The sequence below is a fragment of the Eutrema salsugineum genome, unplaced genomic scaffold (assembly GCF_000478725.1).
Source record: "Eutrema salsugineum unplaced genomic scaffold, Eutsalg1_0 scaffold_15, whole genome shotgun sequence".
NCBI classification, from domain to species: domain Eukaryota; kingdom Viridiplantae; phylum Streptophyta; class Magnoliopsida; order Brassicales; family Brassicaceae; genus Eutrema; species Eutrema salsugineum.
The window spans coordinates 7,175,858-7,203,385 of record NW_006256867.1 but is presented as its reverse complement, the minus strand read 5'-3'; the positions used below and the strand labels follow the sequence as shown (position 1 = coordinate 7,203,385).

Sequence of the window (27,528 nt, the reverse complement as noted above, 5' to 3'; positions counted from 1 at the left end):
TTGTTCTTGCAGGCTTGACTACACAGATGATTTTAACAACATTGAAGATGGCTACTTTTTTGATCACTCACCTGTTTTTCCTAGCCATTGAATCTATCAATTTCATTTTATGTTTTCCTTTATTTTGTTTGACATTTCTGTTTGTCTTTTTTTCTCATTATTCTGATTTTTAAAACCCTTTAATTAGATGAAAGAATTATTATACGTAATAAAATTAGAAAATATTAAGATAACACATTAATAGTATGAGTGATATTGAAAACATTATTAATTACTAATCAATACAGTAGATTAGGGCAATAAGATATCAGCTGCATCCAAATAATTCATCTTGATCCAAATCCTGAATTGATCTTGTTCCAAATCCTGAAATATTGATTTTAAAGGTATATCAATCAACCTACTTATTTATTATCCTGAAATATTGTTGTTCCTTTAATTCAAATATAAATATTATCAATAAAACTACTTACTTGGATTTTAAAATGGATACTTGATTGATTTCTGGAACGACGTCACAACGGGATAAACCATGTTCTTCATGATCTTGGATAATCACGTTCTCTAAAACCGTACATAATTTGATTCGTTTTAGTTTATAAAACATTAATTATAAAACAAAAAAATCGTAGCATCAGAACACATACCCCCGTTAATTATGACGCACCAATCCGTTAAAACACAAATAGCAAAAGGTCCTTTAGACTTCACACACTTTTCATTTATCTCAGATGCTAACGCACCATGCGCAATACAGTCAAGCATTACATCCCTACGTTTTGACAAACAAATTTATTAAGAACTAATTAAATATAGAACATATAGGTAAATTGACTTACTCATCGTCTATTATACGAAACCGAATTGATGCCCTCGTCGTACCATCTGGATACGTGATAGTAAAGTACCTAGCATCTTCGACCAATCCTATCAAATCTGAGTTTACAATTAAACTAAATCAAAACGATGAATTAAAACAATTAATTTTCTTTTATATTTCGAAATTAAAATCAAACTCACCAATCAAATAATAATGCTCACTTGGGTACTCATAAATTGATAAGAAAGAGATAAAATTATGGAATGAATTGTTTGTTACCGGTAGAACCGGTAAAAGGATAGTATTTTTCGTTAAAGTAATAACATAATCATGTTTCGTGATATTTACGACAGTTCTCCAATTATAAGGATTCAAAAGAAATCCAGATAACATGATCCATTGTTCTTCTATACAATTCCGATCGAAATAGTCCATCATTTGTTTATTTGCCCGAATATGTATTCTAGAACCCTACATCAATATACAAACAAATCAAAATATCGTAATCAGAATAATAATAATACATGTATATATATATCACGAAACATAATTAAAATACCTGTTCGTCGACAACGATCAAATTGAAGCTTCTCTTACTACACGAATAATCCACCTTGCATTTTTTCAATATTTTTACCACAATTTTCCAATCAGATCTCCGTGAGCTCAGTGTTCGAACAAAATCATAATTTGCCATCACTCAATGTTAATCTTTCTTGAAGACCGTGAACAAAGTACACACATATATATATATATATATATATATATATATGCATAAATCAACATAAAAAGTATATTCGCAAAATGTAAATATTACGAATATTACTCATTAAATATTTGTAAATATCTTCAAAAACACATCACAATCCAAACTAAATGTAAATTTTATATTACGTCATAAATTAAATTCCCAAACTTGCTTAACTAATTTGTCTTAAGATTTAACCCCAAAAGGAAAAGGAATAAAATAAATTGAAATGAAAACTTCAACGGGATAATTATCCTAAACCACGAATTTATGTACGTAATAAGTCTGTTTTGATATTTCTCATAAAATAATATAAATTGTTATTTTTGTAAGTATCAATATCTTCTTGGAAAATGTAATAATAAGTAGAAGTCTATCATATTTTATGAGAATAGTGAATAACTTTTACTTTATGAACATGGTCTGTAACTTATACAAAAATACTGAGGTGGGATTATCTATGATAGAATAAAGTTTTATTTAGAAAGCAAATTACAATATATATATATATATATATATATATATATATTTATCTATTGTTTTTGTAATTCAGATTTTCTGTGTTACAATATATATCACGATAAAGTATTGTTTGTAGTTTTGATTGCATTAAATTATATAATGAGATATCAGTTAAAGTCAAAGACTCAAAGTCGTTGTGTAAATACTAAATAGTATTTCCCCCAAAAACATTGAAACTTGAGATAATTGAATATATTACAAACCCAAAGGTCTTCAAAACGTCTCTGCTTTTACCATTCTTTATTAGCAAACCAAACAAAAAAAATGGAGAACAAAGAACAAAAGAAATACAATGAAAATGGACTTCTCATAATCACACCAGCACCATTTAGAATGCGTTTCGGTGAGGATGAACCTAAGTCACCACCTATGCCATCTGATTGGGAGATCGAACTAAATATGATTTGGGAAGAAATGGAATCACAAAGCAAACCAAATGAAAAAGTCACACCGACTATCAAAGAAGTAAGTTATACTTTCATTCATATTTAATTAATAATATATTTTTGATTAGAGATCCATGATTTTAGACTGTATAACCATTGTTTTTGTTTGTAATATCTCTCTATAGACTGATAATGAGATATCAACTGATGAATCTCCAAAATCGCGCTGTAAAAAAGGGAAACATGAACTGTGGCTAGATCTCAAAATAGGTTTAAAATGCATAAATTGTGGATTCGTTGAGAGAGAGATCAGACATATGGATACAGCGGAATAGGTAAACAGTTAAATATTTCATTAAATTATAGAGAACTTTTAGGAAATTACTTGATATAACCGTTATTTTTATATGTTTTGTCTTGTAGTCAGAGAAGAAGGTGAAGAATGGGAAGAGGAAGAGAAAGTTGAGAATATAGTTGATGGTGAACTATATTTTCTTTGAAATTTTCTTGCTACAATATTTTATTTTATGGTTAGCACTTAAAAAAACTTTGAATGGCCATATTTATGTAATATTTTTGACTTCTCTCCTTTATGATATTTGATGATATATTATTTGATGATATTATTATATGATTATTATGATATATATAAAATCAATAAATTCATTAAATAAAAAGTGAATCAGTAAATAAATAGTGAATTATTTTTGTATCTAAATCTAATCCAACCTTAAAATATAAATCATAGATGATAAATTTTTCTTTGTGTTAAGCAAGAATCAAATAAATACTGATCGAGTTTTAAAACAACAATAGAACAGAGAAAAGCAATACCACAAAAACAACAAAGCGACTAAATATTATCAAAGACATCTTTGTATACAACATTTAATGTCTTCGTTTGAGGCTTTTTGTCTTTGTCCGTGATTAAGATTTTTAGTCCTGATTTGGATGTTACCCGCGAAACAGCAACATACAGTTGACCATGTGTAAAGACTGGTTTAGGCAGATACAATCCAACTTTAGCAAGTGTCTGACCCTGACTCTTGTTTATCGTCATCGCAAAAGCAAGGGTAATTGGAAACTGTTTGCGCCTCATTCTGAAAGGAAATTTAGTCTCTGTCGGAGATAAAAATATCCTAGGAATAAGAACTTTCTCTCCTATTTTGTCACCAGTTAATATTATAGCCTCTAGGACATAATTGGCCATCTGAGTAATAAGTAACCTAGTTCCATTACACAAACCATTCCTAGGATCAATATTCCTCAGCAACATAACAGGAGTACCGACTCTTAAACGCAAACAATGGTTGGGTAAACCAGAAACTTTGACACTGTTTAGAAACTCTTCTGTATATATCATATTACCCGGATCGTTCTTGCTGTCTGAGTGAACACTCTGAGAGGGAATTTCAGATGCATCATTCGTATCAATTTCTCTATCAGAGGGATCAATACTATCACAACTTAGATAGGTTCGTTCCTCACCTGTTATATGCAAAAAAATAATCAGCATTACAAATAAAAAATATCTAAAACATTAATAAAGACGAAAATAATAAAACATTTCAAAAGTTAACTATTTAAGTATACTTTTTAATTGTGATAACATGTAATCATTTATAAGCCGAACATCATCATTCCTTGGACTCAAAATAGCCCTATCCTGAAAGAACTTAGGATCAGTCTTGGTGTGAAAATCCTGTCCATAAACTTCATCAACAATATCTTTAATCGGATTCTCACAATCATTAATCAATAGTTCACTCGGAATATCGATCTCACTTTCCCCACTATCACTCGGATTTATTTTTCCTTCTCCAATATCAAGAATCCACCTTGTAAAAGATGCTAGCTCACACATCTCACGACTGTTGTCTCCAGGGATTAGTCGCATGTTACGTGTAAGCCTCAACACTTGACATCCAAACCAAAGGGGATATGAATTTAAAGTAGCCATAAGAATCTCTGTTTTGCCTGCGTTTGGAATAACAGGCAAAATTTGCCTGAAATCTCCACCAAAAACGATAACTTTGCCACCAAAAGCCTTGTCACATTTTAATATATCTCTCAAGGTTCTATCCAATGTCTCGTAACAATCCCTACTCATCATTAATGCTTCATCCCATATTATCAGTTTAGATGCATCGATCAGTTCTGCAAGGTTTGATTGAGATTTGATTGCACACGTCGTAAAACAATCAACAACAATTGGAATTGCAAATCTCGAATGGGCCTTTCGACCTCCTTGCAATAACAAAGCAGCAATTCCACTTGATGCAACATTCAGAACAATATCACCTTTTGAACGTAACGCGGCTCCTAATAAGCTCCACAGATACGTTTTTCCGGTACCACCAGAACCATAAACAACAAACCTTCTGCCAGAGCCTGAATAAACAGCTTCTAGAATCTCATCATAGATAAGTCGTTGTTCATCAGTTATCATGGCAAAAAACTCATCATGTCTAACTCGCAAATAATCTGACCTGGTTTTAGTTAAACAAATAATTATTTTAGTATTGATTAAATAGTTAAACAAATAATTATTTTAGTATTGATTAAAAAACTGACCTGGTTTTTTTTGAATTTTTCTTTGAGTATATAACACGTCTTCGGATAAAATATCCTAAGTAGCATCCCAAACTCTCGAATCGAAACACTTCTTGTAGTCAGCATAATTACAAACAACCTACGCATAGTTATTGCACTACCCCATAAACTTGCATCTTTTATAGCCTCAATGTATTCTTTGTCGTCATCGAGTAACCCAAGGACAAAGCAAACTTCTTTGAATGTATCATAATGATGCCCTTTAACTGTTCTTATATCTTCGAAACACGTTGGACCTATAACTATATTGAGCAAGAGCCTCAAATAATAAACCTCTGCTACAGACATAGGAACATAGGTGATCCTACCAATAGTTTTCCCTTTCTTCCTTGGTTTCTATTTCCTTAACTTTGTATCAAAAACAAATTTATGTGGAAACTCTACGTAAGTTAAAGACCTACCTTCTTCATACTCTTTATTACATTCTATCCAAGCCATGAATTTGGACATACCAACGGTAACACGTTCAAACACTTCTTCAGCAGGATCATCTTCAGTGTATATAATTAATTGCTGATTCGGCAGATGAAACGGGAGTTTTGTCACAGAAACTGTACGACTATGTGTATCATAACCCTCGATTCTCCATATAGACTCGCCAGGTGATATATACCTAAACATAACATACAGTAAATATCAATGATTGTCTTGAAGACTTCATTGATAAGATAAATAATGAAAATTGCAAGAAACATACCTACAGTTGAAATGCTTCTTAACTTCATCATCTTCGTCATCTTTGCCTACTACTGCGCAAACATAATCAGCTCCTTTATGAATATATTTAAAAAGATACTTGACAGAACGTGATTGTATACACCATTCCACATTAATATGAGCTCGATATCGAATAGAAAGTTCTCTGTTATACGGAACCACATAACCATTGTCACAATTGAATCCTTTCCTCGTTACAAATCTCTTGTCTTCACGTCTCCTGGATATCGGGTATCCAACATCATCAACTTTAGTAACAGGACTAAATGCCTTTGGAAAAAATTTGGTACATCTACCATCAGCCATACAAACACTATCCCTATCCAAAGCACCACATGGTCCGTGCATCATCACATCACCAATAATTTCATATAGATGAGGATCAGTTTCCTTATCAGGAATCTCAGCACATATAAACTTGTCGATATCATCACCAGTTGGTAGTTTGTCTTCGGGCCTCAAAAAAAGAACGATATGAGCATGAGGAAGTCCTCTCTTCTGGAACTCTATTGTATATATTGCTATCATAAAACACGTAGAAACATAAAAAATAAATTAGTTATCAAAAATCATATGCAAATATCATCAATATAGATTTACATTTAAATAGAGCGTACCAGCATTTACAACTCCCAAGACATTTTTTTTAGTTAGCTCGTACATGAGATCATCAAGTTTCAATTTGAATACTCGAACACATATGTCTGGTCTATCTTCTGCTTTCAAATTATGTCTTTGTAAATGCCTAGTAATTTCAGGCAATTTTGGATTACACGTGAACGTGATGAACAGATCTGGAAATCCAAAATGTTTGCACGTGGCCATAGCGTCTAGATAATGTTGGAGCATATATCTTGTACCACCAGTAAAAGAAGCAGGAATGAAAATTCTTCTACCTTTCTCAGAAAGATCAGAATTTCCTTTATCAGCGGCATCCTTTATATTATCGAAAGTCTCGGATCGAAGTTTCTGTTGATTCATTGATATGAAGCGAAGTTTATTCATCTCGATCATCATGAATGCGTCAACCAAAAACTGTTGGTACAATCTTCCGGACATTACAATTGTTGGAGATTCTCCAAACCTCTCTTGAACCCGAAAAGCAAAGAACTCTCTCATAGTAATCTTCAAACGTTTCCTCCCCTTCTTATCTACATATCCAATATCTATACCGAGCCTAATTCCATCTTCACCATATGGAAACAACAATGGATATTGTAAAGGCAAATAAGCAGGATGCAATTCACTGATTCTCTTCAATCTTCCAGACATACTTTCAATAACTATATCTCGTGTTTCGATTCCAACATCGAAATCATTAGGTACCAACGCAGCAACTTCTTTTGCAGTTGGCAAATTAGTAGTACGTCCATCTGATGTTCTATTATATTCCAATTTTAACCGTAAACCACTGGTATCCCCAAGACTTCCAAACTTATCTCGTACCGTCCTGAAAGCTTTGATGTGACGATTATGTCTATCCAACATTTTTTTAAGTGTTTGAACAACCGATTCTCTTAATGCTGAAGTGGAACCAACCGTCCTTTATCACCAAAGACAAACGAATCAAAATAACAATTCGTTAGAACTTTTTATATCTTAAAAACCAAAAAACAGCAGTAAAAAAACAAACATAATTTTTCTTACCCATATGCAGATATTCTGTTGGATGTTTCATTTGCGGTGTCATGTATGTAAAGCTGCAGGAATGTTGGGTTCGCACCAGGAGCCGGTATCATATCACCTATTGAGTGATAGTTCTCACCACATAGCTGGAAAACATATGACCCTTTTCCATCATTGATTGAGTTGTTAACTTTTCCTCCAAGAGAAGTAAAAGAAAACATCATGTTATATGCACGGATATGGTCACAAAAATGAGACCTTTCATCACCAACATTGTATAAATACGATAATAGAGATTGTGGTGGAGCCCTAACTAAGGGAAGATTAACTTTGCCTTGCATGCAGCATGATGAAAACTTGGGTTTAGCTCGTGTAGCCCTTTTTGCCAACCTTTCTCCATACCACATATAAGCTTTGCAAAACTCAATAGGATCACCGTCATCATAATAACCTAAAAAAAAGATTTTATTATGTAATAGTAAAAATTTAAGAATTAAATTACAAACCAATATAAAACGCTAATTAATAAATCTTAAATAATACCCTTAACATCTAATCCCGGTTTTACAATTGAGACTATGTCGGTCCGAACAACTGGTTCATCTGCGGTATCTCTCATAATAATCTTTCTTCTCTTCCTCGCAGCAGGACAACCTTCCAAGGATAAATCTCTCTCATCAACGTAGAATTGACCAATTCCTCGACCAGTTTGGTAACTATCACCAGCTTTGGTTGGGGCATATCTTTTGTTTCTTGCACTCCAATCTACGTTAATTAAATAATTACAATTTTAGATATTTTTCCATACCAATAAATACGTGACATCGACCATAACTCACTTTTTTTGGATACAGATGAAGAAACCAGGAAGCTAGCATCATCAGACCTAGCTTTGGGCTTCATTCTGATTTTTGATAACAGAAGTACACAAAAATTGTCTATCAATGTATATATATATATATATATATATATATAAATATAAATACATATATATCATTATATTATATAATATACATTTATGTTAACTAATTTAGAATTTTTTTTTATTTTCCGTATAACCAAAAGTATTTATAGATTAATGATTCAGAATCTGTGCTAATCCTAAATATTTTCTAAAATAAGATTTTTTTTTCCATTTGCCAAACAATGTACATTTTTGATACATCCTATAAAACTTCATATTTTACAATTCCCAATATTTTCTATTAAGATCGATCGTAAGGTGATGCATTATATTTTTTCTTTTCTCGATTATAATACTAAAAAAAACGTTTGGTAATGTGTAAAAGTATTAAATATGAGAATATATATTTGTAAAGCATCAAAGAGTTGTCAACGGTTTAACATATTCTTTAGTTTATTTTATCATATTAAACAATTTATATATACATTGTTTCCTTTTCTAAACATAACTTATTAGCTTATATTATTCATATGATAAATAAAACTCGTTAGCTTATTCATATAATAAATATGATTCATATTAATAATTCCAGAAAGTTACAACTAAAAAAAAAAAATGAACTATTCCACGATATAAATGGATCAGTTCTTAAAACACAAACTTCATATGAAAAAAAAAGTTTAACGAATTTCATCAAATCAAAGATAATTCTTTGCATGCATCTTTGAATGTAGGATAAACAACACCTTCAACAGTCCTGATATCTTCATAAGAACGTGGTCCTCTCACGACACCCAACAAAAGACGCAGGTAGTAAAGCTCACCATCATCAATGCTACAACGATCAACCATAAACCTACTTAACGTTGAATGAATACGTGGCTTCCAAAGTTTTCGTATACGATCCCAAACAAAGTCTTTTGGTATTTCAGAGTATAAGAGCTCTCGGGCATTAGGAAAGTCCTGGTTACACACCATCCAAGCTGAAAACTTAGTTTTTGTTTCTGAAACTGGTAAATCTACGTCAGATGAGAAAACGTTCTTTGAGGAGGTAAATGAAAAGGTAGAATCTCTACTTTGCCTCTTCCATGAAAACCATTGTCTATTAGAAATCCACAAAAATAAGAAAGAAACTCTCATATACCAAGAAAAAGTCGTCATCTCAGTTTCTCAATGTGAAGAATAACAAATAAAGATTTGAGAGAATTGTGTGATGAATAAAAATAGGCTACAAATTAAAGGAAATAAGAATAAAAAACCTGGAAACTCCATTAGAAAAGACGCAACGAAACAATAGACCTAGGACGATGAATTAACCTAATGAACATGAATACATATACACATATATATATAATGTTACAAATTTAGAGTTTTAGTACTTTAAACATTTTTAATTATATAAATATTCAATTTTAACATTTTTGATTATATAGATAATATTAATGCCTAAACCGCATGTAAACGATAAACGATTCCCATAAGCCATATATTCTGTAAAGAGATAATCATTACCGAAAATATAATAATAATAAGTAGTTTACAATACTCGATTAACAGATATTAATATACTAAATTATTAATAAATTATTAATATTAATATTTTGTATTATCAGACTATACGTATATCAACGAAAGACTGACCGAAAATTCTATCTAGCCTGTCATAATACCAACAAAACCATAAACGCTTTTTAGAAAAGGTTCTCTAAAAAAAATTATAATTTGGGGAAACTTTTCTATGTTAAAATTTTTACAATTTATTGAATATACACACCAGAATAAACAATATACCATAAAAATAAAAGACTAAATAGAGAAAATACAGTATATGAAAACCAAATAATTTTTTTCGAAATTAGAATAACTGTCACGGTCAGTGCACCAGTCATTAAATAACAAATTTTAGTTTATCATATATAACATATAAATATATATATATATATATATATTACACAAAATCATAATATTAGTTAGTATTTTAAATTTATGTTTTCGATAAGTTTATTGTATATTGGAGATATACATCTACCAAACATTATAGATATACATATATCAAAAACTATAGATATCCATCAATTCAAATCTATCATAAGTTGTCAGATATTTTTTCAAAAACGCAATGAATACTTAGCCCTTTGAGTAGACTATAGTTTACAAATCAACTCTTCAAATCACCATACATCACCAAAAAAGACGAAAACACTACAAAACCATTGATATACAGATTTATTCTAAACACTAAAGACAATGTAACGATATCATTCATAACATTCATAATATAAATAAGACATAATCATTCATAACATTCATAATATAAATAAGACATAATGCAGTATGCATAGAGTCAAACCGAAATAGTAGATTAAACAACAACCGATATCACTTAATAAGTATCATAATATCATATTTTTACAAACATTAAAAAGAAAGATAAGGAATTGACATTCCATGATGGTGCATTAGTTAAGGCGGTATCGCCTACAAAAAAAATCGATATGTTAGATCAATATATCTAAAATCAACTAACAAAATATGTCAATAAAGAAAAAATAAATTTAATACTTACTTAGCCCTGAAATCGTCAATCTCGTCATCAACAGGATTACACAGGAAATCAGAGCAAGGAGGGTAAGAGCACATGACAACCGAATCCTTATCAACACCTATCATTAATTTTAAGAATCAGAATTAGAAGAATACAAGATTAGCTATTCTAAAATCCTAAAAAAATGAATAAAAACCTACATTGACCATTAGTCATCTTCCAAAACCTCAGCACAAACACCACTGATTCACTTTGATTACGCTGATAAACACTATGCAGATTCTTAGCCAAATTCCCACGGGCGATACATGGCAATACACAATCTCTCCTAATTGATTAAAATAGAACAAAAAAGGTTCATCCAGTTTAGATGTCATAAAACCAAAACGATATATTGTTTTTTTTTTTGCATAAACAAACGACATATGAATATAAACTCATAGATCTTACCCTGCATGATCAAGAAGTTCGAATCGAACATATGTTGCATTATCCTCATAAGCATCGCTGTTGATCTCACGGAGATCACCCATCTTCAACACGGTTCCCATTACATCTATATCGGATACAAAAAAAAAGTGATACTAACAAAACGATATATTATACTAAAATTGTCACAAAACTAACAGATGATTACCAATATTACCAATTAAAAACCCAAAATCTAAACCGCGAGTCACGATATCAAAGAAGCGTGTGCAATTGAGACGCAAGTGTAGATTATGGGTTACTGGAGAGATAGGAATCACGAGCGTATGAGATCCGAAAATAAACCGATGCCTGTTTACGGTTATGCAAATCGAACCACTGGCCTTCTTTCGAATCGACGAACCCTAAACCAGTAACCTTGTTTAAGTACAGGTCCATGCAGAGGGATTTCATCGGGCATGACAGTTGCGGCGATACGATGACCCTAAGATCGATTTCGCATAAGATCAAGTGTAAAAATCCAAAAGAAAAGTTGCTTTTAAAAACTACCCTCTGAAATATATAAAGAAATAACAACTATATGATAAAATACCTGATCGTCAGCGAGAATCATCTCAATTGTATCACCAAAGAAATTTACATTCTTCCAGAGTCGAACAACTTGCACACAAACTTCACCGCCGGTGGTGTAATAATCTAACCTAGAGATATCAACAACATCAGACATTTTTTTTTCTCTGTCAAGAACACAAAAGGAAAAGTAAAAAAAAGAAGTAAAGAGAACACACATATATATGCGTTACATTCTAGACAGTTATTTCCTTTTTCAACGCAATAAATTTATGGAAACATACAACATTGAATATGTATTATTAAAATAAAGATTAATTTATTTATAGGTTTTATTTTAAATGACAACAATTGTCTGTCAAAGGCGTCTTTTCATCCGTTAATATATTTTTTCGAGACATTAGCAGCATGCAATATGAGAGAATAAAATCTTATTGCATCTGGTGTACTAAGCATACACGCAAGCGAGATACGCGAGAATACAGAGTCAAAAATAATAAAAAATATAATAGTTTCTGCTGTATACAATCATCACATCAAGCTAGTGCATGCCACAAAATTCTTCTGCTTAATCAATTAAAACTATCGACAAAATACAGAATCGTAGACACACAAAAAATACAGATATCTTGAAGATAATTTTCCAACATTATGAATTCTCTGAATAAAAAACATATAAAACGATTGTATTAAATGGAATCTTAAAAGTAAACTACAAATGAAAAAACTTATATATATGATAAGCGTATAGAAAGTTTGACTGTATATATTGATGATTATGTCTTGTATTTATCATTACATATAACATAATTAATTAAAAAAATTATTTTGATTGATTGTTAAATTATTTTTCTCATATATAAAATTATCACGTATATCATCGATGGAGATTTCATGACGATACAACGCCAATCAAAAATATCTCAAGTTTTATTTAAACCAAATTTATAACACCAATGAAAAATAAAAATAAATAAATAGTCTAAGTAATAAATCCTTAATAAAGAAACATAAAAATACGAAATCAAGACCCAATGAATCATATTAACGCTTATACGATCAACATTATGTTTTTTTTCCTTTCTTCATTGGTCTAGATGATGAATTAGAACCTCCACTGATATCAGCATTCGTCCTTTTTGATACTGGAGTAGATGGCGAGATAGGAGAACTTTCAGATTCTTCTATAGAACTTGACAAAGAAATTGGTGCCTACAAACAGGAATATTATCTCAGACAAATAAAGTATAGACTGAAAATCTTATTAATTAATATATCAAAACTCATACCCGTGAATAGACCTGATCACGGAAGATTTCAAATAAATGATCCTCTGTCGTAAACTTGTCAATAACAAATGAAGTTTTAATCTTGTTGATATTATCATCAGACACTGATATTCTGAAAAGAAACTCCTTGCCAGATAACTCTCTTAAAGTAGCCGGGAGAGCAGATGAATCATCCTTCACCATTAAAAAAAAAAAACTAAAAAATTAAAATTCAACAAATACACGTTAACAAAAGTAAAAAACTATACAAAACATACCCCATCTAACTCTTAGTAAACTTCTTCAGCTGTCTTCTTAAGTAACCTTTGAGCATATTGATCAAAAAGAAGAAAAACTGCCAAACCACCATCGCCATCGGTGACATTCAACATAAGAAAAAAGCTACAAACAACAAAAGAAATCAGTTCTCATTATACAATACTCTAAAAATATCATCAATATAAATTTAATACGTTATTCTTACTATATAAAAACATAAGAATGTTTACCAAGCAGTGACATCTGAAACATTTTTCAAACAGTTCACACATTTCCACAAAGGAGGGCCAGTATCACTGGTCTTCTGTGGAATCAGATAAACCTTTTTATTGCAAGTTTTGCATGCAATGTAATACCAACTATTACTATTGCCTATCGAAGTCACACTAACCAATGTCACATACTTGCCAACCTACAAATCACAATTACATCCCGAATATATCAGAAACATAACAAATTAATAAATTAAATAAAAAAAGTTACAACAAAAAAAAAGATAAAACAAAAAGATATACCCTGCTGGCATTGTGAACACCATCTAACGTTCTCCTATAGATATTATCACCAAAAAAATCCTCCATCAAAACCTCATTAGAATCCTTAGAAGCTTCCTCTTCGACTGGTGTAAGTATATATCTATCATTTGGCAACCTAGAACAAACGAATTAACAATTGTGAAAATTACGCTAGATGTTTTGTACAATGAACCCAATATATATATTAAAAATATTAAAAGGGACATACTCTGATCGAAATCTAGTTGCGTATGTTGTAACTGGATCCATCAAGATGAGAGTCGTATTGAATGCATTCAAAACACTAACCTCACCTATATAAAAAATCACTACTTGAATATTAACAAATAACAACGTTAAGAAAACTAAGTCAAAAACGCACCACAATACTCTTTGATGCAAGCAAGTCTGATCAAAATCAAAACAACTGATGCAGAGTTACGCTTAACATAATCAGACACTTTTTTCGCATAATCACCCCAGAGAGTACACTGTAGCTGTAGATCACTGATACATAAAAAAACTAACATCAAACATAATATTCATATAAGCAAGAAAAAAAAACCCATCAGTCACAACAATAAGGTATATAAGAGAAATAATGGGGGATAATTATAACGTTTAAAACCATGAACTGACCTTGTATCTCTGAGAGATATTTTGAGTCGAAAACGCCGCTTTCCTTGAGCCACAACATTCTCAACATGACCAACACGTATGATCTGACCAATTATATCTAAAAAACCAAGATTTATATGTAATACATACATAAATATATATATATATATATAAATAAAAGAATTAGATTCAAATAAAACAAAGGTAATAAAGTATGAAATAACTGAACATACCAATCAAATAACTATTATCAAGATCTTTTGATAAAATTTCGGGGAAACTCTTTAAAAATTTATCAGGAACCTCAGTTGGGAAGTCTTTGCACTCAATAGTTGTAGCATAAAAGACGATCTTGTAAAGCGAACGGCCGCTTCGAAAGTCACTATTATAGTCAACAACCTTAAAAGTGTATAGTTATTGCTTGTCCTTCAACCAAATCCTTACGAAAATTCTTGAGAAATTCTTTCTCAACAGAAGCATGAATCCTATCACCCTGAGAAATAACACAAAAAAAAAATGAATAAGAAAAGAATCACGATACAAATATACTAACGATATCGACTGAAAATATATATTAATAATACTAAACACACCTCTCGATCAACTAACACCATCTTGAGTGAAGACCCACCCTTGCCTTTGAAACCATCCCAAATTTTAAGAACCCTAACATTTATCACATAGCTATCTGAAATTGGATTGAGCTCACGAATGAGAACCGAAATCGACGACTTTCTTTTAAAAATCGACATCGAACAAAGACCAAGGAAGTAGTAAGACAATGAAGAAAGTTGTAGGTAACTCAATAGAATATGTATGTATATATATAGTATAAGAACCGCCGTAACATAAAATAATTAGGTTATAAAATTTAATATTTTAAAGATTATAGATAAAGGAAACTCATTGAATATACACCTTTAAAATGGAATAATTTAGGATAACAATACAAATTATAAGAAGAATATTTCCAAATACCTAAAGTAGTTATATATAATTTTAAAATTATAGACAATGTAGTATAAAAGAAAAAAAATAATATATATATATATATATATGATAATACAGAACAGTGCAAACAGGAATATTTTCATTAATATAACGAAATGCTAAACACATTATAGAAATTATCCTTTAACAGAATAAAGTAATAAACAGTAAATAGATTATTATCCTTCAATACAATAAAGTAATTATATATATATATATATATATGATAATATAGAACAGTGCAAACAGGAATATTTTCATTAATATAACGAAATCCTAAACACATTATAGAAACTATCCTTTAATAGAATAAAGTAATAAACAATAAAGAGATTATTATCCTTCAATACAATAAAATAATTATATATATATGATAATATAGAACAATGCAAACAGGAATATTTTCATTAATATAACGAAATCCTAAACACGTTATAGAAATTATCCTTTAACAGAATAAAGTAATAAACAATAAAGATATTATTATCCTTCAATACAATAAAGTAATAAAAAATAAAGAGATTAAAAATTATTTTGACAACGCATAGAGATTTAATTAATATATATACTGGTTTTACCTATATACATATTTATAGGTATATATAATATTAAAGAAATAACAATATACTGAGAAATACTAAAGAAGTTATGATAATCTAAGTTTAGAATTAAAGAAATATTATAGAAATAACAACAAATATAGGATCGTATACGAAATTACTATTACAACCATGAAGATACATAACTAACATTTTGTTATATATCACCAAATCTCGATTACTTATATACTAAATATTGATTATCTAACAAAATTTTTATTTCTAATGTAATCACTTTAGGTACTATTCTTTGAGATCCAATCATTTTGAGAATAGTTTAGAATATCAAATCTCATACATAATACTATAAATTAAAATTTGTAACTGGTAGACATTGCGATAGAGGCAATAAAATCAAAATTTCTTAAGTTAGAAAAACTCGATGAATATTACAAACCATAAAATTTAAATTTAAATTTAGAAATTTAATATAGAAACACTATAAATTCGCAATGTAGAAAAACAGCTATTATCATCATCTATTAAGGACCAGATATCAACTCTTTAAATTGATAGGCCTCGAAGCATCGTGAATTCAGAATAACTTGTGTGCAATCATATGATGTAGTAGCCAATAAACATCATGTATTATCAAAAAAAAAAGTAGTTATCATATATAATATACATTTAACTCATAACAAAAACTAACAAAATACCTCTTCAAATAATTATTTTCGCAAAACGCATGATGCAAATAACGGCATCTTGTTTACATCTTTCAAACTCTCGGAGAATAGTTGCAGCGTAATCACCTTTCAACAAACACGATAAACGCCGTTTCCTAAAATTCTCATATTAAAGAAAAATCAGACTGATATAAATAGAAATTGTATTTTAGAATACTTATTTTTTAAAAAAATATAATACTCGTTTACAAATTACCTTTCATTCTCGAGATCGAATCTTACTATCGAATGTGTAGAACAATCAAAGGATCAAATTCTATCGTGAAAGCTTCCAACATTGACAATTTTACCGATAAAATCTGGTTTTGTAAAAACCCAAAACATCAATTAATAAACAAAATCATACAATGCCAGCAAACTAACAAAGATATACTGAATACTCACCGACACAAAAACTAAAATCAATAGTCCCATTCATAATATCTTCATAAGCGGCAAACGAAAAATAACTATTGATATCTAGCGTATAAGAGCTTGCACACGTTGTATCAACTGTAATCTGGATCATATAAGGATGTATACTTGTCTTGAACTCACCGGTGACAGGTAATAGGTTAAAATTAATTAAAAGTATCCAGTCTCTCTCCTGACATATGTTAGAATACTTATCATAAAATTCCAACGGTGCGGTAACAGAAATCTTTTGTCCCTGTAAGAAAAAAAAAATCAAACATTTAAAACTATAAAAACTAAAAGAAAATTGATTTATGGATTTTACCTTCCAGTCGCACATTATAAAATCTAACGTGCGGTCACGTTCAGGAAATCGGTTAAATTTACGCAAGATTTTCAACTTCGTTTTCCATATATGCTTTGTTGGATCAAGATCAGAAATCCCAAACAGTTTTTGATCATATTTTTTATGTGTGGTAATAGTTAAGAAATAAGCCATCTAGCAAAATCAACAGCCTCAATAGAAGCAAGACAATTTCTAGCAAAAGTGCTTTGAATAAAAACACCAAGACTATATTATAAAGGTGGCATTGTAATCACATGTGGTTTACTATTTATACACACTTCAGAATAAAAGGATATATTGAATATTCTTCTTTTTTTCATTACGAATTGTCTATTTGACATTTTTGTTATATCGTATTGCCTTATTATAAATTCTATAATATTCGGGCAAATAATTGGCGGATAATCAGTATCCATGATGATAAGTTAGTATTATCACGGTATCAACAGAAACACGACATATTAAATAAAAACTTATCAATTTTATCAATAAAATGTATATATTTTAAATATAGAAACACGACATACTAAATCACAATTCGAAGCTTTAAAAAATAAAACTAATACGTAAAAAACCCTAGATCAAAACTTATGAAAACTATCATTCAGCTAGTCCTGGAGACTGGGTCACCAACAACACGTCGCCTCCATAACTTTTCTCTATGGTCCCAAACAAAGTCGGATGGAACCTTCAAGTACAAAACCACCCTATTTTCCGAGAACTCTTTGTTGCAGTGCATCCATGCAGTGTATTTAGAATTTATAAGAGAAACACAAAACTCGTCATCATCGTTTATAAAAATCCCAGCTTCTGGACGATTAAAAGGCAATACATTCAAATGAATGCGTCTACCTTTGGCTGCATCTATAAAACATAAGTAGGTTAAAAAAACGAATTACTATTATAACTTACAAAAAGATGAAACCCAATAAACACAAATTAATGACAAATTACATATACAATATACCATGTACCTGATGAACTCATTGTATATGCCTAAGGAAAAATATTGATGAAGGAAATTGTGTAAATAACAACAATGACGGTACATATATTTATATAACCAAATATTCTAGGTTTTTTCAGAATATTTACTTTTTTCATTTTTGGTTAACAAAAATATGAACACGTATATATCAAAACGAATATTCTGTAGGGTATTACAACACCAAAAAATCTATATAACATTCAGTTGCCACAAATAATCGGAAATTTAACAATAAAATTATTATGATCATTGTAAATATACGACGATGAGTTTTTAGTTACATACATCTACTCGGTATTTAATTTTATTTTACCTATCTCTATATAGTTACGTAACTAAGAACGTATAAAATATTTAAAAGAAACGTCACAAATAAAATTCTCCAATATATATTTTTATTGAGTATAGTATCGCCACAAAATTAATCATAAGATCCACCATCCGAGAATATCCCAAAGAATAACTTCTTTTTTTGCTAACTTAAATAACATAATGATTATAACATCGAATAACAAATCATTAAACTATAAAAAAAATCAAATCAACGGGTCTAAGAATTAATCGTCAACGATCTTCTTCCATAAGTTCAATAGATTGTTCACTTCAGGAAGACCTGGGTCCAACATAAGCTGCGTAGAACTATAAGCCGTCGTAACTATCCAAGAACCTTGTAAAACACAACAAAAAAATATACCAAGGGACACATAATTAGATGATAATGAATTAACTAAAAAACACATAGTGTATCAAGAAATTTAAAAGTAATTTATTCACCTTTCAAAATTTTGAGTTCTGCAAATCGAATGATACAAATAATAATAGCACCATCAAATTTTGATAAACCATTAGTGAACTGAATACCATAAGGATGCTTTAACCGACATGCCAAGCGACATCCCCTACAAAGGTACAATTGATATACATTAGACTATAAGATATATTGATAACTTAAACAATGAAATACAAAATCTGAGATAAATAATGTCTGATACCTTTCGTTCTCTAACTCAAGATATATATCACCGTTCATGTAACTCTCATAAGGTAGATCTTCATCGACATAATTTCCAACAGTCATAACGCGACAATCAAATCTGAAATCAAAACAAAACAAAAAAAAAACGAAGAAAAACTTAAGGTATATACTAGGTTATATAGAAAAAAACCACAACTCCAAAAATAAAATATAGATTCTTACCAACATAACATCCAACGCAATGAGAACCATTTAGTATGCTTTCGTACTCGACAAAAGAAAATAAATTATTTGGATTGTTGTTCAAAACTTTAGTAAAACTTGAGTTCAAATCCAAAACAATACGAAAAGGATGTGAGACAATTTTGGTACTCAATATATTATTAGGCACCACTCTAAAATTCCGCAACACCAACCAATCACCCTAACCAAACAACTGACCAAAGTTACGTGCAACTTCAAATTCTAGAGTCGCCTGAAGTTTAATACCCTACGAATTAACAAAAAAAGGAACATATCAGGCAATTAACTACCCAATACCGAAAACAAAATCTGAACATAAAACAGTAAAAAAAAAGGAAGAACAGTATGTAATATGCAATTAAATTGTAGTGCATATATTACATCTTTATCGGATAATATGAGGTCTAGCAAACTATCAGAGCAGCCTAAACGTACATATTTCCGAATAATTTTTACTGGAGCACTCAAATTGCGAATCAATGGAGATAAACCAGAAAGATTATGCGAGGTCATTGCAAACACGAAACGAATAAACAACGTAAATAATGATTCAACGTATACACGGTATAAAAACACTTTATATGTTATTATAAGAGGTATATTTACAAAACAAAGTAAAGTTTTCTTTTTTTTTTAGAATAGAATAATTCCGATATGATAATATTATACCAGAGAGGAATATTAACAAATACTTATCAAGTAAATATAAAACGTTTTTTTTAAATGGAAATAAGATACTAAATGTCATAAATATAAATTTTTGGAAAGTTATCTTGGTAATACATATAAAAAATAAGAAAATAATATATTAAAATTTTATACATATTATTTTCAAATATTATATTGTTATAATTATAGCAATTTTCCGATTCGTATTAGGAATCTATCGGAGGTGGAACATGTGAATCGTTATGTATAAGAAAGATGTATCAGCATTACCGAGTTATATCTAACGAATATTTTAAAAGTTTTATAGGCACTACATCATGTCGATCGCTGCTTGTCTTTTAGCAATGTAAAATATGACTTTCACCAATGTCTCCGATATAACTCCATCAAAACCAACTACGACGTATTCGTGTGAAAGTACTACGTATTTTCGAGCACATCGGTGAACCTGACAACACTCTAGATTTGGTGTTGGTTGATAAAAAGGTATTCCGGTGACTCCATATGTTCCGTGCATATCACTTCTCTGATATACACATTTTTGTTTTTACACGGTGATAAAATACATTGATCAATATCAAAAGGGTTTATAGACAGTTTTACAACAGAAGTGAAGCAAGGAGATTCAATGATTCTGTATCTTTTTGGTTTAGTCCCTGTCATTGGAGACTTGAGACCGACGTTGCACAATTATAAAATAATATGGAATTCTCAAACTTATTTTTCAAAGATCCCTTTCTATGATAACAAAAACTATCTAAGTATTGTTGAATTTGGTAACATACACAACAATCTCCGAGACCCATTGTTTTTTGTTGGTACGACTTTAGATAAATTAATTAATAATAACATGAACATATATGTTATCTTATATTTACAAATTTTCACAATGACTAACTAATCTTTTTGTTAGATATAATTGGACACGTCGCAGTAATTGGAACATTTAGACACAAATCCTCCAAAAGTCAAAGAAAGTGGGGCGATGTTTACATGGAGCTTCGTAACGAATCGTAAGTTTATCAAAATATGTTTTTCAATTGCAATCATTGTAATTATCAATTTTTACTATATTATGTGATTATTGTATGCCCAACAGAGATGCTAGATTGCAAGTGTTATTACGGAACGACTACGCACTGGACCTGATGACTGGTTTATCACGGAAAGAACACAAAATCAACATATGTGTTATTCGATTCATCCAACTGTTCAAATTCGCACATGGTTGGGCAGCGATAACCGCGTACGATTGTACCGAAATTTTATTAAACCCTAACCTACCCGAAGTCGAGAGAATGCGGACTACAATCACAGAATCAAACCATGGTGTTATATTAAGTCTTTGATTATTGTTATTTTTTTTTCGTGTGTCTTGTTATCGTTTTTCTTTATGTTTTTCTTTATTGAGATTTTGACTCAATAAACGACGGTACTATATCAAAAATCAAAACTCTGCTTATAGCAATATTATTCCTTTCGTATACCTTATTTTCTTTTTCTTTTTTAAAATACATTTTTAATATATATATACATATTTATGTTCTTACCAGAATATTGTAATACTTTTAAATCAACAACGGTGTCAGTTGACTATGAACACAATTTTGTATTGAAATCATAAAGTGACAGTCTTTATAAATCAACAACAATACGCTAAAATGAGATTCTTTGCGAAACAGAGGAAGTTTATAGATACTGAATAATTTATTTATTACAATAAAAATAAACAACAGCAATGTTTTTCAAGTACATAACTTATAGAAACGAAAAAAAATTAATATCTCCTACGGATACTGATCTACATATCCATCATCCAAAGGAGTAAAATCAACCGAAGTTTCAAGCCTGAAACAATATGACAATATTATAAAATCATAAAAACAGATGTCAATAGAATACATATACAGGATACAATATCAAAGATGCAATTTACATACCTCATCTTTGCTATTGCCAGTTCTGGTGTAGGAGGATCCTCTAGAATATCAGATATGAATCTTTCCGATTCAACTATCCACTCATCTTATTACATATACATACATATTCAGTACGCATGTGGAAAAAATAAATTTGTTAAACTTCTGATTAATTGCTGTATTGAATAGATATTAATAGTTAATATTTACGTACCTCTCCACCTATTGAAAGAGAAAAATCGCAATACAATAATATGCCTTGAAGACCTATCACGATTCGTCCAAAGTTCTTCAAATTTTATTGCCAAGTTATCCCAAACAATACATTTCAAGGAATTTCCACTGTATATATTTACACCAATATATAAGATAATTAACATAGCTTAATATACCAAGAAACCCAAATTCTGACACCCATTATTTTGAGGATAAGTTGTACTTACCTAAAATCTTCAAGTATAAAACAAATAAGTGGACGTTCCGTGGGTGTATCCGATGTATCAAACATAGGAACTCCTCTTTGAAGTTTTTGAACAAAAGTGACAACCCCGAGAAGATCAACTGCAAAATTAAATGATTAAGTTAGAAAAAAATCATTTCTCAGTTAATGAGATAAACCAATACAATAACATGTGCATGTAAGAAACTTACCAAGATATCGGTCTGTTTGAATCGATGCAAGCAAAATATCTATGAATGGACAGAACGAGTATATTTCTCTGGAAGACTTCAGATCGGTTTTCTCAGTGACTGTCTCCTCGTTGAAACGTATATGACAGTTGTTTGATGATATACTTGGATGGGGTAACCTGTCGGTAACTGCAAAATTACCAAGAAAATACCACTCTCCTTCGAGCAATGCATACTCGAATTTGTCAAGTATTTCAAATGGCATGGTACACAGGATGCGATTGTCCTACATAGTTTTATTAAAAAAGAGTCAATAAACGATTACATTCCAAAAACATGTATAGGAATAATCTTTGAAAATCTCATAAACTTACAAATTCATCAGCAAGAACTAACATCCGATTAGGGCAACCAATGAGACTAAAATCATAATAGTTTCTAATTACTTGGACACAATTACGATGCCCGCCGTTTGTCTTCTGAAGTTCAGAAACCCTATCACATAGAGACATTCTTTGTTTTGAGTTAAATTGGAGATGAAAGAGGAGAAAAATAAATGTTTTTTTTATATATAGGATGGAGTTAAACGGTTATTATATTTTTAACCGCGGATTTAATATACTTAAGAAACGACGGTTTAGTTTCTAAAGGCGTGTTTCATATACTAAAGTAACGACTCGCGAAACTGACAAAATTAAATGACAATTGGTTCAATTGTGAACTTAAATATATATTTAAGAAACAATTCGTCAAAACTGTTCAAACTCGCACGTGAATGAGCAGCGATAACCGTATACAATTGTACCGAATGTTCAAACTCGCACATGAGTGAGCAGCGATAATTATGGAAAATAATTATGAAAAAAAAACAGCAAAAATAAAAAGGAAATATTATATCAATTCTAATCAGCTAAACCTAATGCACGACATGCACTTCTAAAAGAAGGATAAACGGTTCCACCAAAAGTTCTAATATCATCAAAGTTACACGGACCCCTCATTACGTCTAACAAAATCCTAAGATAGTAATCTTCTCCATACTCTATCGGTGATTCCTCTATAACACATGGACCAGGATTTCCACGTCGTCTTGGTCTCCACAACTTATTTTTCTGATCCCATACAAATCGAGAAGATATCTCTGAGTACAAAGACATCTCGCCTCCGGGTAAACCTGGTTACACTTCATCCATGCATGGAACTTAGATTTTCCAACCGGAACATATGCATCTAAATCATTAGCAAACAAAACATGTCTTTCGGGAAGATAAAATGGTAAAACTTGCAATCTTATGCTTCGACGCCTGTGAGAACCTGGTCACCAAAGTCATAGCAACAAATCATTATTAAAATTAAAACAAAGGTTTGAAACATGAAACCAACATTAAAAATACAGAACGACAACAAAACATAGCATACAAACAATAATTAGTTTATGTATAGCATAATGATTACCTATCCCCTCCATCGCAGAGCCCAAACCAATAACTCAACTCGGAAGTCCATCGTATGTGCACATATATATATATATAGATATATATATATATATACATATACAACGCTCTTGCTAATCAAAATTAACAATTTTTTATTAACAAAATAACCCGATAAATATAGATGAGTTCCATTTTTACATAAATAATTAATTTTATTATTTTATGATAAGGTAAACTTCCATTTCAGATTACAACGGATCAAAGGATGTTATATTCGAAAATTTCCAAGTATAAATTTGTATTGAATAGATAAGGAATATTGTCAAATTTCATTATTAAAAATCTGCAATATAGATATATATAGCTAGGGTTAACCCGTGATGGTCAATCTTATATTACGAATTCTCTCCTTTTTACGATTATTATTATTAGACGATATATCATACATATATGGATCCTCATGAATTCCAAGATACCAATCATAAAAAGACTCAACCATTTTGAAAACCTAAATCTAACTTCTTAGTCACATTGATGTAAAGTATCAACTACTTCCATTTCTAATTAGAATTAGAATATATTACGATGTTTATATTCACATATTCAATTTTGATAGAAAAATATAAACTTGTATTTAGAGAATATACAAATCGTTTAAAAGTCTAATAAACTGGTATTTAGAGAATATATCAATCGTTTAAAAGTTTAATGTAACCGTTCAGGAATATTACATATTAAATAAAATCATTAATTGCCTAGACTTTACTGTTTAACAAACCAATGACATAAAAATGATGAAATAAAAAAGAGATAAATAGAATGTTTGCTTGCATATACACTACTGAATAAGAACAAAAAAACGACCGATAGCTGATCCAAGAAGTGAAACCAATATAGAAGCATAGCATCGTCTAGTACTCAAGACGTACTCTATCTCCAAAACATATCCTCTTATGAGGATACCTACATTCATGAAAAGAAAAACAACAAAGACATCAGATCATCAAAATAAGAAATTAATAATCTATCAATATCATTAAAAACTTACTGCTCCAAGAAATCATCAACTTCTGGGATAGAAGGATTGAGCTCAAACGTAGTAGGATAAATGGACGATATTGTAATTTTCCCTGCTTATATTAACACATACATTGGATCAAAACAACTAATATATAATACCAAACATAAATACGATAGTAAATTGTTTTATAAAGAATACCTCCAAAATAATCAATGACTGCCCATCTTAGCACACACACAATCAAATCCTGATCACAGAGCTTCCAAGATGTGTAAAAATCTCTAGCCATCGTTCCAGAAAGCTCACAACCCAAACCAAAACCACTAAATAAAAACAAAAGAATATAATAAACAGAACTAATAATACACATTACTAAATCATACACAAATCAATAATTCTGATAAAGAAATATCGTTTGTCCTTTAAAGAAAAAGTAACGATTGAATATGCATCCCATTCACTCTGATCAGTATACTGATCAGATATCAGACCAAGACAACTCGTAGACCGTTTCACATCCAGGACACAACCTATCAAATCTAAGAAATTCAACAAAAGTTAGACCAAATAATCATAATCATCAACATAATAATCAAAAACTAACGCTTATAAGAAAAATAAACACACCAACTAAGTAATCATCATCATGGACACGATCCAATATACTTTGAAAGTTCACAAAGTCAAAATATCTGTTTTCAGATTGACGGGATGTCTTGTCAATGGTACTGGATGGTAGAAACACTATCTTCTAACGATGAGAGGTCGGTCTACAGCTACCATTGCAATCGATAACATCAAAAAGACTGATAACAATCCAACTTCCAACATCAATACGTGACTCAACACCAATCAAGTCATTCCCTCGAGCAGTCGCTTGGATTTTAACACCCTTGAAAACAAAAAAGATCATTATATAAGAACAAACGATATTTCTTTACATAAACCAACCACCTGTTCATCTGACAATATAACCTCAAAAGAAGAACGTTTTGAAATTAGCTCATGCGTCCACGTCTGTAAGACCTTAACAAAGATTGTACACTGAACTTTCGAAGGTCTTAAACGCGAGACACATCCTCCAAAACACATCGACCTAAGCGGAACAGTATAAGTCCAAGTGGGACCTCGGCAATCGGAGACACTAACATCTCTCGTGATAAGTATTTCAGACGAATCGACGTTAGGATGATCATCTACGCCATCACCATTTTTAGACTCATCATCCAATCTAATACCATCATCATCATCACTATCACCATCAGACGAATCACCATTATTTTCATCGTCTCCACTATCATCCCATGAATGATCACTCGAGCCATCAGAGCCATCAAAACATTCATCATCGTTGATAAAATCATCATCAGAATCATAATCATCTGTTTGATATTTGTCAACAGTATCATCATGCGATCCATAATCAGAATCCATATAATCCTCGAAACCTAAATCTTCATCAGTTCCACGACCAGACAATACCTCAGTATCTTCAGAATGGGTATCATCAGAATCACCAACCACTACACAATTAAAACAAAAATTTATCAATACATGATAGCGTAACATCAATCATGGATAAATAAAAACAGATATACTATGGTTTAGTATTTATATATACACTTAACATCACCGGATCCATTGTTTAGAAACCAAGCATTTCTATGAAAATCCCAATCAAAGGTGTAAGGAGAATGTTTGTTCGAACGTCCACGTCCACAAACTAAGATAATAACATGCATGCGTATAAAAAAACTAATAATTAGGCCAAAGATTAATAATACAACGACAAAAATTAAAACATCAGGGTATTCAGAATTACCTTTTCTACTTAAGATTTTTTCATCAGAAACGGATATACAAATCGCAGAACCACGATCTACGTAAAGGGAGTAAAATATTAAACTTTATTATAAAAATATTATCTCAAAAAGTACTAATTGTGAAAATAAAAGTTAGCTCATCAAACCTTCGATTATAGGATTGTATGACCGCATAACCCAAGATTTAATACCAGAATCCATGAGCAGCTGACATGGGGTAACCTAGGACAAAACACAAATTTTAAAAGG

The 27,528-nt window shown here is 30.6% G+C and overlaps 1 pseudogene; it reads right to left on the bottom strand.

The window, feature by feature from the left end:
* Positions 1-27,528, bottom strand: part of LOC18022272 — a 34,333-nt pseudogene that overhangs the window by 3,087 nt on the left and 3,718 nt on the right.